At 61.6% G+C, this 16684-nt stretch overlaps 1 protein-coding gene across 8 annotated transcripts in view; it reads right to left on the bottom strand.

Annotated features, from left to right (window-relative positions):
• The window catches only part of Rbfox3 (RNA binding fox-1 homolog 3), a 393803-nt gene that overhangs the window by 315702 nt on the left and 61417 nt on the right, over positions 1 to 16684 (bottom strand). The window lies entirely within an intron of this gene.

The raw sequence follows: 16684 nt of genomic DNA, 5'->3' as shown, positions 1-16684 counted from the left end.
GCTCCCACACTCAGGCACTGCACACAAGCTTCCCCAATCAGTGGGGTGCAGCTCTCTGAAGGAGGGTGCTCACTCTATGGAGCAGGGCCATTCGAGGAGGAGTCCTGGGCCAGGACGGGAATGCAAACCCTCCAGCAGCTCTGTCGCTCATGGACACCCACATGTTCACCTGCAGGGAAGGAGAGGCAAAAGGACTGTGGGGAGGGACGCCCAGGCCCCTCACCTTGAGCTCCTGTCGTGGGGCCCGGGGAGGCAGACCTCACCACAGCCACCAAGTCAGAGGCTGCCCGCCGCGGAACTGCTCCTCACAGAAGCTGCTATAGTACCGACATGTCCCCAGGCAAAACACGGCAGAGGGGAAGCAAGAGGGAGACGCCCAGAGCCGACAGCAGCACACACTTAAAACCTTGTCAAGAAGAGCTGGAAGGACTCCCTCGTGCCCAGGGCAGGTCATCGCTGTCCCTGAGGTGCCCCTACGCTTGGTGCAGTGACCATGACCGTGACCAAGAACAACACAAGTCCGTTCTCACAGGAGGAGGCCACAAGTCCACAGCCTTGCTGGACAGAAACCAAGGTGTGGGCCAGGTCACGCTCCTTCCAGAGGTTCCACCAAGGGTCCTTTCTGCCTCTTCCGGCTTCTGGGGGCTCCAGGCGTTCACTGTGACCACATGGGCTGCTTCTCACCTGTCCATTTCAAACCGCCCCCTAGTTTCCCCTCATAAATCACTTGGTGGTTGCATTTAGGGTTTATCTGGATACCGTAGCACAGTCTGCACTCAGGATCCTTAACCACATCTGAAAGTCTGCGAATGCCAAGTACAGTAACGTCCACGGGTTCCAGGTGCAGGGAGGGGGCATCCTCAGGGGCTCTGATGCAGCCAGCCAGGGCGTACCCAAGACCACTGTAGTGTGCACATTCATGTGGGGGTCAGGTCAGAGCAGACTACCGTTGTTCCCTGGTGACAAAGCTGGCCATTTGCCATAAGGAAATGGTTCTTGGGGAGGTGCCACATGGCCTTGGAAAGGCCCGCACCCCACAAGGTTGAGCACCCACAGCCCAGGCACCCGAGACCCGGGCAGGTGGCAAGGCTGCTGGGGAGATGACAACCCGGAGCTGCCGGCAGAGCTGGCGGGAGGCTCGGCCGCTCTGCGTTTATCAGCTGCCAGCGCCATCTCAACATGCCGGCACCGTGTCGCCCAGGTGGGTGTGCAGGAGAGCCGCCAGCCCACCCTCTCCTCACCTTGGTTCTCAACGCACACAGCCATTCCCAGCTGCCAGCACTCGCAGGGCTCTCTGCCTGCCAGGGCCAGATGGCCAGCAGTGCCCGGGCACCATGCTCCAGAGCCTGGGCCAATGAACGAGAGGCAGGTGAGCACAGCTGCCTCCTCTTGGAGAACCTGGTGTACGCTCCACACTGGCTCTCAGGGTGTCCAGGGGGCTTTGGCTCCGGGGCCCGTGGAGGTCCCTGGCTGCCTCTCATCCCTGCCCACGTCCCCAGCTCCCCTTCCTGTCTCATTTAAGTCTCCAGAGCTGCTTGTGCACGAATCTCAGGATCTGCTTCTCAAGCACCCAGCTGAGGCCCAGGCACTGTCAGAGAACACAGGGATGCCAAGGCCCAGCTCAGAGTGAGGGCAGAGGCAGAGCTGTCTGAGGTCAGCGTGGAAGGCCGGAAGCAGCCCAGAGGGCAGCACTACCCTGCTCTGAGGGTCGCCACCCAGGGCTCCCTCCAAGGGGTTAAAGTGCACTTGGAAACTGACACTGATCTACAGTCACCCCCTTATCTGAGGGGGGTACATTCCAAGGCCTACAGTGGATGCCTGAAACTGGATGGTAACAAACCAGCAGTTCCGTGCTGCTTTCCCTATTCACACCTATGGTGCCCATGGTGTGGTTTAATCCATCAAGCAGGCACAGCAAGAGAGTAACAACTAATACAACAGTCAGAACAATACACCCCAGTAAAATCACCAACATGGCTACTCCTGTGCTCTGGGGGCATTTTAAATAAAATAAGGGTTACTTGAACACAAGCCCTGCAGGACCCAGAATGTCCCTGTGATACTGGGACAGCTAAATGACTAACAGGCGTGTGGCATATACAGGGTGGATACTGTGGACAGATGACTCCTGCCGCAGGCAGGATGGAGTGGGGCAGCACGGGATTTATCACAGTTCTCAGACTGGCATGCGGCACACATCTTATGACACATTTATATCTGAAATTTTCCACTTAATATTTTCAGACTGTAGTTGACTGCAGGGAACTGAAACTGCAGACCAGGAGAACTCCTGCTTATTGCCACCCCTGACCTATCACGTGCTTCACGCTCTAAGCACTAGACGCCGAGCTGGAAGCTTTGTCTGCGTTGGTCATCGAATCCAAGGCAGGTTCTGCCATTGTCCCATTCTATAGAAGGACGGGGAGGCTGGGGGCATGACCCATGTAGGGTCACGTGACTCCCAAGCGGCTGAGGGTGGGCTTTGAGCCCCGGATGCATCCCCACCCCTCAGTCTCTCAGGTACTGCACACATCAGCACCATGGCAAACTCTTCAGGGTCCAGCCTGGGGATGCAGAGTGACAAGAGGAAAGCAGGCACGTGAGGAAGAAAGAGAAACCCAGACACCGAGTCCCTACAGACCCTGCAGCCAGGACAGCAGCCCTGGACTTGCCTAGTGGCCTTGCCGGCAGCCTGGGAAAAGAGAGGAGGAGGCACAGGCAGGGGGTCCGAGGAGGGGCCGAGGGTCTCAGGGAGCCGGTTTCCCACTTGGCTGGATTGCTGGATCTACTCAAGAAGTAGAGAAGGGACAGGGACACTGGGATTGTGATTCGGCGCCTGTGATCCCTGAATCACGAATCAGGGGGACGCCCAAGGAGAAGCGGAGTGGCCATCTGCTCCAGTTCTGGGAAGCAGAGGCCGGGCAGGAAGCCAGGCCACCCGACCTCCTCCCTCCCGCCACCCTCGGGTTCTGCTTGTGGCCAAATTCCACTCAAGGGGACCCCATAGGAGACCCCGCCCCAGCGGCCAGATGCCACCTGAGGCCAGAGAGGACTGAACTGAGGATGCCCCCTCTTCTGCTCTGCCCTGTTTGTTATGAGGTGCAAGCTACAGGGCCAAGTTGGGGTTCAGGTCAGGGTCTGCAAGCCCAGATGGGGGGTAGCACGAAGCAGCTGGTCACTGGAGGAAAAGGGAGCAGGGTGGGGGGACAGTGCAGAGACTGCTTCCTGGGGAGTGTGGGCTCGGGTGCTGCTGACTGGGAGGCTGGGACTCCCTGTGCCCCGGGCTCTGGAGGACTGCAAGAGCTAGAGAGGAGTCTCCAGACCCAGTTTCATCCCTGGGGAGCCTTGAGGCTCTCTGGCTGGTACTCTAGGCCATCTGCTGTTGGCATCTCCTGGGAGTTAAGTGGCTGGGGCCCTGCGGTGGACTTTGACACCTGCTGGGCACCATGGACGAGAGACAGAGGAGCCTGGCTGAAGCTCTGGGGGACCCAGGTCCATTACCCACCACGACCAGCCAGAGGGGCCCCTCGCCCTGCAGCATAGGAGGAGGCGGGAGGAGGCCCTGCAGCCCCAGGTCTGCTCCTCCCTGCTGACTTCTTGCCCCACGTTGGAGTCTAATGCCACGATTCCAGGGGCTCTGCTCTTGTTTCAAGCAGTGACTCTGGATCCACACCACTGTCTCCCTACACAGGGCCTCCCTCAAGGTGAGCAGAGGCCAGGACGGCCTCACTGCTCCTCCTGCTACCCTGGCCTCCATCAAGGTGAGCACAGGCCAGGACGGCCTCGCTGCTCCTCCTGCTACCCTGGCCTCCCTCAAGGTGACCACAGGCCAGGATGGCCTCGCTGCTCCTCCTGCTACCCTGGCCTCCATCAAGGTGAGCACAGGCCAGGACGGCCTCCCTGCTCCTCCTGCTACCCTGGCCTCCATCAAGGTGACCACAGGCCAGGATGGCCTCGCTGCTCCTCCTGCTACCCTGGCCTCCATCAAGGTGAGCAGAGGCCAGGACGGCCTCGCTGCTCCTCCTGCTACCCTGGCCTCCATCAAGGTGACCACAGGCCAGGACAGCCCCGCTGCTCCCCCAGGTACCCTGGCCTCCATCAAGGTGACCACAGGCCAGGACGGCCCCGCTGCTCCTCCTGCTACCCTGGCCTCCCTCAAGGTGAGCAGAGGCCAGGACAGCCCCGCTGCTCCCCCAGCTACCCTGGCCTCCCTCAAGGTGACCACAGGCCAGGATAGCCGAGCTGCTCCTCTAGCTCCAACCCCCAGCAAGCTCTACGGCACCAGCTGCCTGCCATGCAGGCAGGTTCCTAACACCTCCAGCCCTCCCAGCAGCACTGGGTCAAGCTGGGTGTGGGGAATTGTCCTCTCAGTGCTGGTGAGACTTGACCTTTGGCCAGTCCAGAGGAGCCACTAGGATGGAACTCTGGCCTGGCAGCCCTGACTTGCCACATCAGGGCCCCATGTCCTCAGCCTCCAAGTGGGGGAGTGGTCCTATTGGCCACCTCTCAGCTGACCATTCCAGTGGCCCAGGAGGAATACCCCACACCCACGCGTCCCCAAGGACTCTACCACTCACATAGGTGGCAAATTACAGTGTGCTCTAAGTGCCTCGGCAGGGTCCACCCCCTCTGCTGCCGGACCTGGAGGAACCCCCCCCCCACGCCTCCTCACACCAGACCCCTGCTCTCAGGAGTGGGCCCCATCCCGCATCCCCAGGAGGTGTGCCCAGGACAAATTCCATGATGACAGAATCCTTCTCAACAACCACCACACAGAGGAAGAATGTCCTCTTTCCTCAGCCCTTGAGAAAGCAGAGGCAGAGCACAACTTGCCACCCTGAGCAAGTCGGGGAGGCCCAGCCCAGAAGAGCAGGCACGTCTGGCCTGGAATCCGCCAGTGGGGAGCTCGGGAAAGCCTGGTGCTCCAGCCCACCCACCAGCACCTCAGCAAAAGGCCTCCTTGGGTCCTGCTCACTGAGACCTGGAAGCAGCCTCGAGGACCCTGGGTCAACAAGTCGGGATCGTGAGCACTGACCGGGATCTAGAAGGCCCAGGGCAGAAGTTCTAGGTTTGCCAACGGCCTGGCTCCGTGCAGAACGCAGCACCTCCAGATGCCGGGAGGACCAGCTGGAGGGTGCAGACGGAAAGTGGGCCGAGAACGCCCCGAGCCAGGCCCCCACCGGGCCAACCCGCGGCAGAGCCGTCCTGAGCAGCATCGGCCCCCAGGAGGGGCTCCTCCGGCCCCGGGCCGCTGGGGTTGGGCTTGTGTCTTTGTTGATCTGTCCTGAGCTGCTGCCGGGTGCTGCAGCTGGTCCGAGCCCTGTCTGTGGGCCTCAGGACTGGAGGCCAGGCCCCAGGGTCAGAATGAAAGTGTGCTGCTGCAACAGGGACCCGCCGTGGCTGCTGGGGGTGGGCAGATGAGGGCGTGGACGCCTGCAGGTTGGCCAGCTTTGGGCCCCTCCCACTGGAGGTTTGCCAACAGGGCGGCACCCAGGGCTCTGGGCACAGCCACCCCCACCTGTGCACGGGTGGGGCGCCTCCCGCAGCCTCAGCGCCTCGGTGCCTCCTGCCCCTCTGCAGCCCACTCTGGCCCTGCCGCAGCTGACGGGTTTTAGTGGCCCCCTCCACCCAGGCCTGCCTAGCCCTGTCCTCGTCAGCCGGCGGGCCCCACAGGGAGCACTCAGGTGCCCGTGCCCACCTGGGTGGCAACCTGGGAGCCCACCCCTCCCTGCACACCTGCTGTGGCCTGGCCAGAGCCACCTGCCCCACCGCAGTGGCTGCAGCCATAGACTTTAACCTTCCACTGCAGCCTCAGATCACTTCTTTCCCCAAAAGGGCTCCACTCCATGCAAGTCAGGGTGCTCACCAGAGACCCCTGGGGAGCTGTGGAAGCCCCGAGGTCCGGGCTGCACCCCGGGCCAGCAGAGCTGGAATCCAGGGCAGGCAGGCACTGGTTTTAAAGTGTCCTGGCAAGCTCTCAGCGGCACTCAATGGCCCGGCCCTATGACCCCCGCCCTGGGGTCTGGATCAACCACCACATTCACGAACCCGCAGGAGGGTCTGGGCAAGGCGTCCGGCAAAGCCAGGATGTGGCAAGCAGACAGCCCAGGGTCAACGGTGTGCAGGGAGGACAGAAGGTCACACCTACACTTAGCGTGGGCCGCCATCACCAGTACAGGCAGAACCCGCAGGATGAGATGAACAGATGGGAAGAGGCGCACCCCACCCTTCCCGCGTCCCGCGGCCCCGTGAGCATCTCGGGAAAGCCGAGGCCCACTCGGATTCTGAGGAGGTGTCTGTTTCTCATGACCTGGACCCCCACTCCAGCTCTGTCCTACACTGCAGGGCTCTCCCAGGCAGGGTCAGCACGCAGAGACTGCAGGGGCTCCCCCATCCCCTGTATGGCGTCACACCTTCAGACCACACTCATTTCTCTGCACCGTCAGGCCCGCCAAATCCCTTAACCTTGGCATCGGGGGCCACAGGGAGTGGGGCACCTTGCGTGGCAGCCCCTCCATCCGAGGCATCCATTAACATTCCCCGTGTGAAGTCGGGCTGTAATTACAGCCAGTGATTAACAGGCCCGAGGTAGCCTGTCTCGGAGGGAGCAGATTAGCAGCGAGCCTGGGGAGGCCTGGTTCACCTCGGAACCACCGGTGCATCTTAAACAGGGCCCAGCGCCCCCGCGAGCCCATGATTAATGGAGGGGACGCGGGCAGAGGACGTCTCCTTGGCACCCATCCCTGGACTTTCTCCTGGGGGCCCTCACCTTGCTGGCCAGTGAGGGGGAGGAGAGCAGAGGGCAGCCAGGGCTCCAGGCAAGCACCTGGAAACCCCAGGTGAGGCCCCAGCACATCTCACTCCACCTCCCCTCCAAGTGGGCCCCCGGGCAGGCGCTTCTGGTGCAGGGAGGTGGAGGAGGCAGAGTCCACACAGTCAGGAGCCCAGACTCAGCCCCCCATCCTAGGAAGTGAGACCCCTGCTGCACACCGAACCTCCCCCACTCCAGAGAGCCTCTGAGGCTTCACAGGTGGACACTCCTGCCAGGATTGCCACCGTCCACCCGAGCTGCCAAGGTCAGGCAGAACACCTGCCCAGCTGACAGAGGGCATGGAAGAGCCTCCAGCTGGGCTGTGTCCTCCTGAGGTCAAGGGAAGAAAGGACAGGACTCCTGGGGCAAGTGGGTGTTTGCAAGTTCACAACGCTCTGACACCCACATAGGTGAGCTGGGGTGTGTGTGTCTGTGTGTGTGTGTGTGTGTATTGTGCAGTGTGAGACCCTGTTTATTCACTTAGCTATTAATTGGCCACTTATTACACGTCCATCACATGCCTATGGCTGGAAACACGAAGGTGACATATGGACAATAGTCCTGCCCATGAGAAGAAAGTCCCATGAGTCCTGCACAAGAAGAAAGTTCTGGAAATGCAATAAGTGCTGGAGGGCTCAGTAGCAAGGCCACTCAGTAGAAAGCAGAGGGGAATCATCGGTTCTGCCCAGGAGTGGGGTGGGCAGGAAAGGGACAGTGGGGGAGGTGACCCCAACGTGAGCCATGAGGTCAGCAGGGATTCATGTGTCAGGTGATCGCTACCTGGTGCCTGCCACCACACAACACAGCCACCATGGCTAAGCCTGACCTCTAGGGGGCCCAGCCTCCCAGTGATAATGCACAGCAAGGTGGCAAAGGGGCCTCTTTGGAGCCAGGTTGTCTGGGTTCATGTCCCAACTGGTGGTCCAGGCAGGCTGCTGGTCCCCACACCTCAGTCCTCTGCCACTCAAGAGAGCCATGGGCCTCCACCTAGGGAACCCTGGGTGGCATGAGAGAGGCAGCAGAGTGCTGGGCCCTCGGCACAGTGGGCACCGTAGTGCCCAGATCTGTTTTCCCTGGGGTTTCCTCTGTTGGACACACTGCCCTCGGGGACCTCTGAGACTGGTTTACGCCAGCAGTCCCTGCTGTGTGCTGACCAACCAGCCCATTTCTCTATTCAGCCTTGGGATTCTAGGGCTGCCAGTCAAAATGCCCCACACACCATGGGCGGATGACCAGCCCTGCCAATCCTTGAGGTACCATGATTGTTTGGGTGGCCATGTGACTCCACCCTGCTAGTCCTACAGCACCGTGATTGGTCCGGGGATGGGCACGTGACCTCACCCTGACCAATCAGTGCTCTTCCCTGATATTCTAACTTTCTGAATGGATGATGGGGAGGGGCCCTCCACCACAGATCTGCCAGGTGGGGCCCATGTAACTAGAGTCGTCTGGACGTGGTGTACCCCTCAAACCTGAAGCCATGGCAAGTGGGAGGGAACAGCCAGCACCCTGGGAGCCTCTCCCCTGCCGAGTCCCACACCCAGGGCTCCACTCCAGCCTTCCAGAGCCACAGCCCTCTGGGGCAGGCTGTGTCCAGCCCTGCCGTGGGGAGGTTCCTGACCCGGCACACACACGTCACTCTCTTCAGTCACACACAGGTGTCGCTGCGGGTGCAGCACGGGTCTGAGCAGTGGGCAGTTCCCGCTTCACCACGGCCTCCCAGGACCTGAGAGGTGAATCTCAACCACCCATTTCACAGAGGTGTGGTGCCTGTCACAGCCACACGCACTCCAGGTGGTCTGAGTAGGACCTGGCAGGCCGCAGCCTCCTCAAGCCTCAGCAGCCCCTGGATGCCAGTGATGCCCAGTGATGTCCTCGGCCAGGTTGCAGCCTCTGCCCAACAGGCCAGAGGGCCACAGGCAGAGTTCTTTGGACTCCACCCTGCCTGTATCACTCAGCAAAGCCCCCTGCCACCCCGCTTCTAGCACAAGCTGCTGGGCATCTGAAGCACGCCAGAGCCCTTCTACACCCCAGCACCCGGGCACAGGAGGGCCAGCGTGAGATGGTTCCTTGCGCAGCATAAAATGGAACCCTGCTAAAGTCACGCAGCTCATGTGGCGCTTTTCTCTTAGGACCTGGTGGGGAAGAATGGAGGCAGGGATGTTTTAGAAACCCCAGGTGGGACGCCACCCCTGCCCAGCTAGCCGTGCCTCCCTGTTGTGGGGGCTGGGAGTTCTCTGGATTCAGCAACATGCTCTCGGGCATCCTGAGGCAGAGGCCGGCCTCTGCCAAGTCACTCTGCAAAGTGCATCTGATAGGACTGGATCCCCCCTGAACAGCTCTGGTGGAGGCAGAATTCAGCAGATGGGGAGAGGGGTCATTTCTGAGGTCACCATGCTGGGGCAGAGGCTGTGCTTTCCCGGCAGGACATTCAGGGCATAGCCTGCAGCCCAGGACACAGTGCAGAGTAGTTCACACAGGGCTAACTGAACCAGTGCTTCTCCAGGGGACCCGTGAGGCCCCCTGCCCAGCATCTAGCCACTGTCCCCCTGACCTCCTGCATCAGACGGCCCCTCCGTGAGCCTCACGGCAGTAACCACACTGGGGTTACCAGAGAACAGCCAGCAGAGAAGAGCTCCCAGCCACGGGGGCAGGCGGACCCCGTCAGCTCTGGTCTCACCGTTCTTACTCTGTCTCTGTTCTGCTCGTCTCTCAGTCTAGAACGTTCTCCCTGCCCTTTTGTACCAGCAAACCTGTTCATTTCTTTGGTCCACTCGATGCCAACCCCACATCACCCCTGGCCCTCGTCAGTTCCCTGGGCAGTGCCCACGGGCTCTGCCAGAGTGCCACAGGCAGGTACTAAGGAGCCAGCTTCAGGCCCCTGCGGAGCAAGATGCCGCCCTTTACCCCCACACGGGGCCCCGCACACCACCTGGCAGGCCAGGGCGCCCCCACAGCCAGGAGGTCAGGCCAAGCCTTCCCAGCAGGGCACTCGCCATCGTTCCAGAAACTGCTTCCTTTAAGGCGCTGGCCACCAGGACCCAAGTCAAGGTCTCACACTCCAGCCCCGAGCCCCTGTTCCACCTGCCGTGACCAAGAGCACCGCCCAGGACACGGGGCACGAGCGCGGGTGACCGGCCAGGAGCACCAGCTGCTGCCCCAGCCGCCGCCAGCGTTCTCTGGGCATGGCGAACGCCCAGCACAACAAATGAAGAAAAACGAACTATTTCCACTGCCTAAAACACTCCTGTCCCCACAGGGCTTACGATAAACAGTGAGAAGGGACGGACGCTGAGTTGGGAGAAGCCAGGCACAAGCCCTGAGCCGCCCAAGGCAGCCCTGCTCCCCAGCACGCGCCCCATCGGCTCGGCCCCTGCCCTGGAATCCCCAGAGGCTCCGCTCCTAGGCACAGAGGCACAGGCCCCCGACCCGTGTGAAGGCCGCCTGAGCCGGCTCAAAGGTGCCCGTCACCAATCCTCACGCCCAGGCAGACCCACAAGGCCCAGGACACCCACAACACCCAGAGCTCTGCTCCAGCTTCTGAGGCCAGAGGTGACCCCAGAGAGGCCAGGGACGCTTGGCCCCACAAGGCCCCAAGATCACGGCCCAGCCAACTTGGAGGAGAAGCTACGAGCAGCTAGTTGGACCATCTCGGGCCTTCCCAGACTCGTCCTCAGAAAACGGGCTGGAAAGATCGCAGGTCCACCAGTAGGTGCATGGATAGACCACGTGTGCTATGGCCATGCAGTGAACGGTCCCTCGGCTGGCAAAGGGGACGCAGTGCTGACCCCTGCCACACCACGGTGAGCCTCCAAAAGATCAGGCGGAGTGCAGGAGCCAGAGGGAAGGCCAGTGTGTGAGCCCCAAAACAGGAAAAGTCACCAAGAGGCAGAGTCGGGCGGCCGGGGCCTGGGGCAGGGGTGCAGAGTCAGTGTTCGCTGGGGACAGAGTTGAAATGGGGAGGACGAAAGTCCAGCGCCAGTTGGTGGCGATGGTGCACAGCAAGGTGAACAGGCTCAAGGCCACGGCACCGCACACTGAAGTGATGGGCGGAAACCCCCACAGAGAAAGCAGGGAGAAGGAAGCAGGGCAGGCGGGCTCCGGGAACGCAGTGCAGAGGCGGTGCTGCCACGGGCACCCAGGAGAGGCCTGAGGATGCAGCGCCAACCACCCACAGCGCTGTGGAACCCACCGAACCAACCGCAGCCTGGAACCCCAACACTAAAGAGGGGAGGGAGGGGCCCCCCACGGTCGCCCAGGCGGCGTGGGGCAGGGACGGCTATCACTCTGGCAGCGGGGACCGCAGCGGTCAGGAGATTCCCACTTGTGAGGGCACGTCCCCCACCCTCCTCCCCACCACGACTCCGGGAGCCCTCTCCTGTTCCGACCACAGCGCTGCTCCCGGCCGCTGGCTCATCTCCCTGAAAACTGCTGGCCCCAGGTCTGACCCGGCATCGATCCCTGGAGTGCAGACGGAAGCAGACGGAGCAGCCGACGAGACTCCCGTAATTACACGGAGATAAGACTATCAGGTGTAATTAAACAGTATCCACAGGCGGACCCCTGGCTGGGCCGCGCGTTCTCCCTGCCTCCCTCCCGCCCTCCTTCTTTCCCCAGGACTGCAAAATAAATTATCCTGTGAAGTCTGCAGAGGTTGAGCTATGGAAACAATTAAACAGAAATTAAATCTAATTCATTTATACTCTGAGCACAAAGTGGATAATGTAGGTTTTTTCTCCCTCGCCTCTTTTCGCCTTGGTGTTAGAGAGGACCATTATGGGAAATTAATCACGAGGCAAAGCGATGCAAGCAATCTATCACGCGTCCGAGAGCTCGGCCAGCTACCGTCTATCACAGCGGCTGGAACATCGGGAGGCCACACCGTGCGGGAGAAGCTGAGCGAGGCACCGGGGAGCCCACCTGCCGGCCATGCGGTCTGGGGCACTGGTTGGCCAGGATGGATGGTGCTGGAAGAAGCCCAAGGCCAGGGAACTCGGGCCTGGGGCCTCACGGAGAGCACCCTGCTCCTCACCAGAAGGGTGGACAGGGAGGAGTAGCCCCTGGGAGGATGGCCCCGGCCTCAGCTTCCCCATCACAGCCAGGGGCTGAAACCCTGCTCCCCTCCCAGACTCCCTCGAGGATCAAACAAGCAGATCAACAGGAAGGCGTCCAGGAATGAAAAGCAGAGAGGAGCCGCGTGCCTGGCAGCCGGCCCAGCAAGGCATGTTCCCGGTTTCCTGCTTTCAAGAGAAACAATTTGGAAGATTGTTTTCCGATCGTACGGAGGGCGGAGATGGAAGAGATGGAACGTTTCCTCTGAAGGAGGGAAGGCCGGGCTGCCCAATGAGCAGCGCTGTGGTGGAAACGCCCAGGAGGAGGAAGCTGCCCGCTGCAGGGGATGAGGTTCCCGGACACCGTGCCCGGGAAGCGCCAAGCGAAGTCCAGGGCTGGCGGCTCCCCACAAACCCTGAGGGCACCGGCCCGACACAGGTGCTCCCAGGAGCTCAGGAACTAGGACGCTGAACCTTGAACTCACCGTGAAAACAGGAAGGAACCGGTCCCATGCTGCTCCCTCAAGAGCAGGCGGCCTCAGCAGAGGGGCCTTCGGGAGCCCACAGCCCTGCCGCGTCCCCGGGGCTCCTGCACCCCGCAGAGGCCGATGCCGCAGCTCCCGCAGGTGCCAGGGGACAGCCAGTGGGGAAGCAGGGAGGGACAGACCATCCTGGCGATGGGCCAGGGAGGGCGAGACTCAGGGAGGGAACGGAGTCCCAGGTGGGGAGGGGAATGTCACTGACCTCCTCCTCCCACTGGAAAGGCGGCCGTCCCCCGGCCCACCCCTTACCCTCCTCTCTCCTCTGCACTCAGGACCTCTCAAGTCCCGAGCAGCAGAATGTCAGCCTAGCCCATAAGGCCCGACCCTTGTCCCTGGATCCTGGGAGGTCACCTCTCAGCCCCTGGAACAACCTGCCTGATCAGTGTCTGCCCACCTGGGCCTTGGGCCACCCCAGGTAGACGGGGCCTCCATGTGGCTCACGGCAGGGGCCTCGGGCTACACGGTACCAGCCCAAGTTCTGGAGGGCCACAGACCACGGTGGGCCACGTAGGGTCAGTCCTGTCCATGTGACCGACCCCCAGGGAAAGTTCTGGACACCGAGGCTCGGGGACTCCCACTGGCTCTGCTCTGTGTGTGCGGTCACAGCTGGGAGCTGGGAGAGTCAGCGCTGTCCCTGTGACTCCACTGGAAGGACAAGGGAAGCCTCGGCTGGTCTCCTGGGCCCTGCCCCGGCCTCGTCCCTTGGCAGATCGCACAGGTGCCACTGTGGTCAACTGTACTGTGGCCGAGACGGCCACGGCGAGCTCCTGTGGGGCTGTGGAGCGTGAGCCACGCAGGGGCCCCCGGGGCAGGGGCCTGGCGGCTTTGCAGGAGCGCAGGAACCGCCGGCAGAGCCCTCTTGGTGTCTGGTCACGAGACACAGCTCGTCCCCAACGCACCAGGTGTGGCCAGGGGCCTTCGGCTCACGGGCACCTGCTCGTGACCTCTCGGCACACGCACCCACAGCACACACAGGCACACGCATGCCCACCTAGAGCTTCGGCCCAAGAGTCCTCCCTGGACACTCCTGGAATGGCACATGCCCTGGCCACAGTGGCTAAAATGTCAGCCAAGGCGACATCAGGGAGCAACTGTCCCAAGCAAAGCCTGGGCAGTACCCCAAAGACAGGGGGCAAGACAGCACCCCGTCCAGAGTGGGCCGCAATGCCCACAGCTAGAAGCCTGTGTCCCTGTGCAGGAAGGAACCCAAGCCGTGGAGGCCCAGGGGAGAGGCAGCGTAGGGGGCCAGGTGGCGGCTCGCAGGGCTCCAGCCCTCTCCCGGGCAGGCAGAGCTGCGCAGGGCTTCCCAGGCTGCCCTGTCCTCTGGGCCCTGTCCCTGGCCAGGTGTGCTGTGTTCAGAGTCCCAACACGGCCACCCAGGGCAGGGCTGGTCCTCCTCCTGCCAGAGGGTCCTAGGAGTGGCGGCTGGGTGGCCAAGCGGGCAGGACATCAGCAGCAGACCAGCACCCGGGGCAACCAGCCACCTCCTGCAGCCGAGGCCCGAAGACCACTGTCCACTCGGCCCACGATGAGAGTCTGCAGAGGCCCTCGCCTCACGGGCCATCCGATTGCGGCGTCCCAGCTACAGAGGTCACACGATTACTGAGGCCCAGAGTCACCCTGCCTGCAGCTCCCCAGCGTGCGGGTGAGCACGTGACGTGCAGGGGACACGGGCCGGGCCTGGCCCCGGGCGAGGCGCGGACAGTGCTGCCACTGGAGTGCTGGACAAGGGCCCCCAGTGCACTGGACAGTCAAGCCCGGGTGGACTTTCACCTGGAGCGAAGGCCGGGGAGAACCAGGTGGGCTCCTCTGGGCCTGGGAGCGGCCAGGGCAGGGACCCCGTCTGAGCCACTCAGCCCGGTCCTCCCGCTGGGACAGGCCGGGACACAGTAGGCGCTCAGTAAATACTGTGGAGAAGCACATTCACGTTCTGGGGCGGCAGAACGATGGATGGATGATGCTTCTCTTCTTCCAGATTTTTGGTAATTTTCCCTTTTTCTACAATAGGCATTATTGAGATCATAATAGGAAATGCGATATAAAAATAAGAGCCTTATTTTGCAGGCCAGAACATAAAAGAGGATGCAAACAAAAGCACCTCCGACGCAGCCGCGGGACGTGGGGCACGGGCCAGGGCGGGCTGGGCTCCCGCTGCAGGGCTGTCCTGCGGAGGCTGTGAGGCTCCAGGCGGGGAGCACACCCTCTCTGGCCTCACGCGCTGCAGCTGTGAAATGGGCCGGTGTTCCCTCTCTCCCTGGGTCAGGAGGAAGGCATGGCGTGACGAAGGCAGGGCGGGAGCAGGGAGCATGGTGTCCCCAAACACGGGCTCTGCTCCTGCCATCGTCCCAGCAGAGGGGCTGGGGCCAGAGTACAAGGAAATTATCAGAAAATAAGTACAAGCTCGGCCCAAGTGACCGTGCACTGGACACTCGGGTGCCTGCTAGGAAGCCAGCCTCCCCCAACATTGGGACTGAGGAGTGGCTGAGGTTCATGCTGCAGATGGTGGGCTCAGGACAGCGGACTGGACTCACAGGAAGATGAGCCCAAATCCCCCTCTGTGGCCCCCAGACCCGCCTGCCAACCCCTCTCCCAGACCCCCAGCCTGGCGAGGGCACGAGGCAGGGGCCTGAGGTCCAGGCTCCCATGGCCTCTGGAATCCACAGGAGGTATGGGGCGGAGGCTGGAGGAGAGGCCGGGAGCCTTGGCATCCTCTTCTCCTTAACGAGGCTGGATTTCCTTTTCCTGGCTAGAGAGGACTCAGATTATCTTTCTCTTAAAAATATTTAGGGATGAATTGGGCACCAGTGGCAATTAAACAATGAACAGACTATGAGACGTGGGTTCGGTGGGAGCAGAAGCCAGACCCAGAGATGGCAGGTGGTGGCCGCGAGGCAGGAAGCGGCAGCACAGCAGATCCACAGGCAGGGGTAGCGGCGCTGGCAGGGGGCGGGGGCGGGTGGCCACAGCTGAGGCGGGGGCGAGGACATGCTCACAGCACGGGCCACAGCTACCCGGCTCAGAAGGCACTAGAGCCACTGGGTTGTGTCCCCGACGCAGGTGAATCGTACAGGTGTATGTAAATTCCGTCTCATTAAAGCTCTTACCAAAAACGTCTGTTTTTTTAAATGACAGTCAAGCACACCAATGTGACGGCAGCAGGCGCTCACTGCTGGTCTCGGAGGCTGCCTGGCTCCTACTCTCTGCCACAAGGAGCCGAGGGCAGTCCGGCATCATGCCGATCCCTCCTCGCCTGCTACCCCAGAGCCTTTGCACAGCCCCTGCACCCCACCCCCTGGACACTCTCTTCCTCTTGCTCTGGCTTCTCCTTAGCCATCTACTCCCCAGAACAGATGCCCCAGGACAAGACGGCAGGAGCTCTCCCCAGGCACCCACGCTGCAGGGCTCTGGTTACCAGCCCTGGACAGTGGCTGTCGGCTGAGCTGCCTCGGACCCCCCAAGACCACGGGCCCTCAGCTCCCCCTCACATTTCCCCATGGCCGGAAATCTGTTTTATTTTTAACTTGATGATGTTCCAAGAGATTGTGCTGTGTAAACGTTATCAGGATATTTGTCATTTGCCCAGCAACGTGCTCGAACCCTGTGTTTTGGCCACATCCCGACATGGCGTTTGGGTGGTCTCTGTCCCCCCCGTTATCAGACACGAGTCTGGGCCCTCAGCTCCGCGTCCCGCGGTGATCTCGGGATCAGCGGCATTGGCCGCTCTGGGATTCCTCGCGTGCGGGAGAGCGGGCGTGGAGGAGGGCGGAGCGGGGAGTATTTTTATACGGTCCTGCTGGGACTCTATATTTATATACTCTTAAGGTACATTTTTTGCTAATATATATTAGCAAAAGTTATTTGGGTCATTCAAGTCATAAATTATTTCAGGTCATTTTAAAATCCTAAATAGTTTCACCTTGCATGGTGTGGCCTTGAGACTTCCCAGTTACCACCGAGTCAGGGGCTGTGCGCAGGGACAGGAGAGAAGGGGAGGGAGGCTGGCCTCAGCCCAGCAAGGAGGCCGGGACCAGCAAAGGCCCTGTGGTGGGCAGACCCGGCAAGGAAGGCGCGTGGACTGCCGGAAACACTCTGGCCCTGCGGCAGTGCCACAGGGTCTGCAGCCTCAGCCACTGTCCAGGAGGGGCGCGCTCTGGAGCCTGTCCTTCTGAAACGGCCCCATGCAGGGAGACCCTGCAGCGACTCCTGCTAAGGGCATCCCTGTGCCCAGCCCGGCGGCCTGAAGACGCCCTCCCCGCTCGAGTGCACCCTCGGGACGCTGG

This window comes from Sciurus carolinensis, chromosome 3 (assembly GCF_902686445.1).
Source record: "Sciurus carolinensis chromosome 3, mSciCar1.2, whole genome shotgun sequence".
Classification (NCBI taxonomy): Eukaryota; Metazoa; Chordata; class Mammalia; order Rodentia; family Sciuridae; genus Sciurus; species Sciurus carolinensis.
The sequence above is the reverse complement of the archived record's forward strand: the minus strand, read 5'-3'. Positions and strand labels throughout refer to the sequence as shown.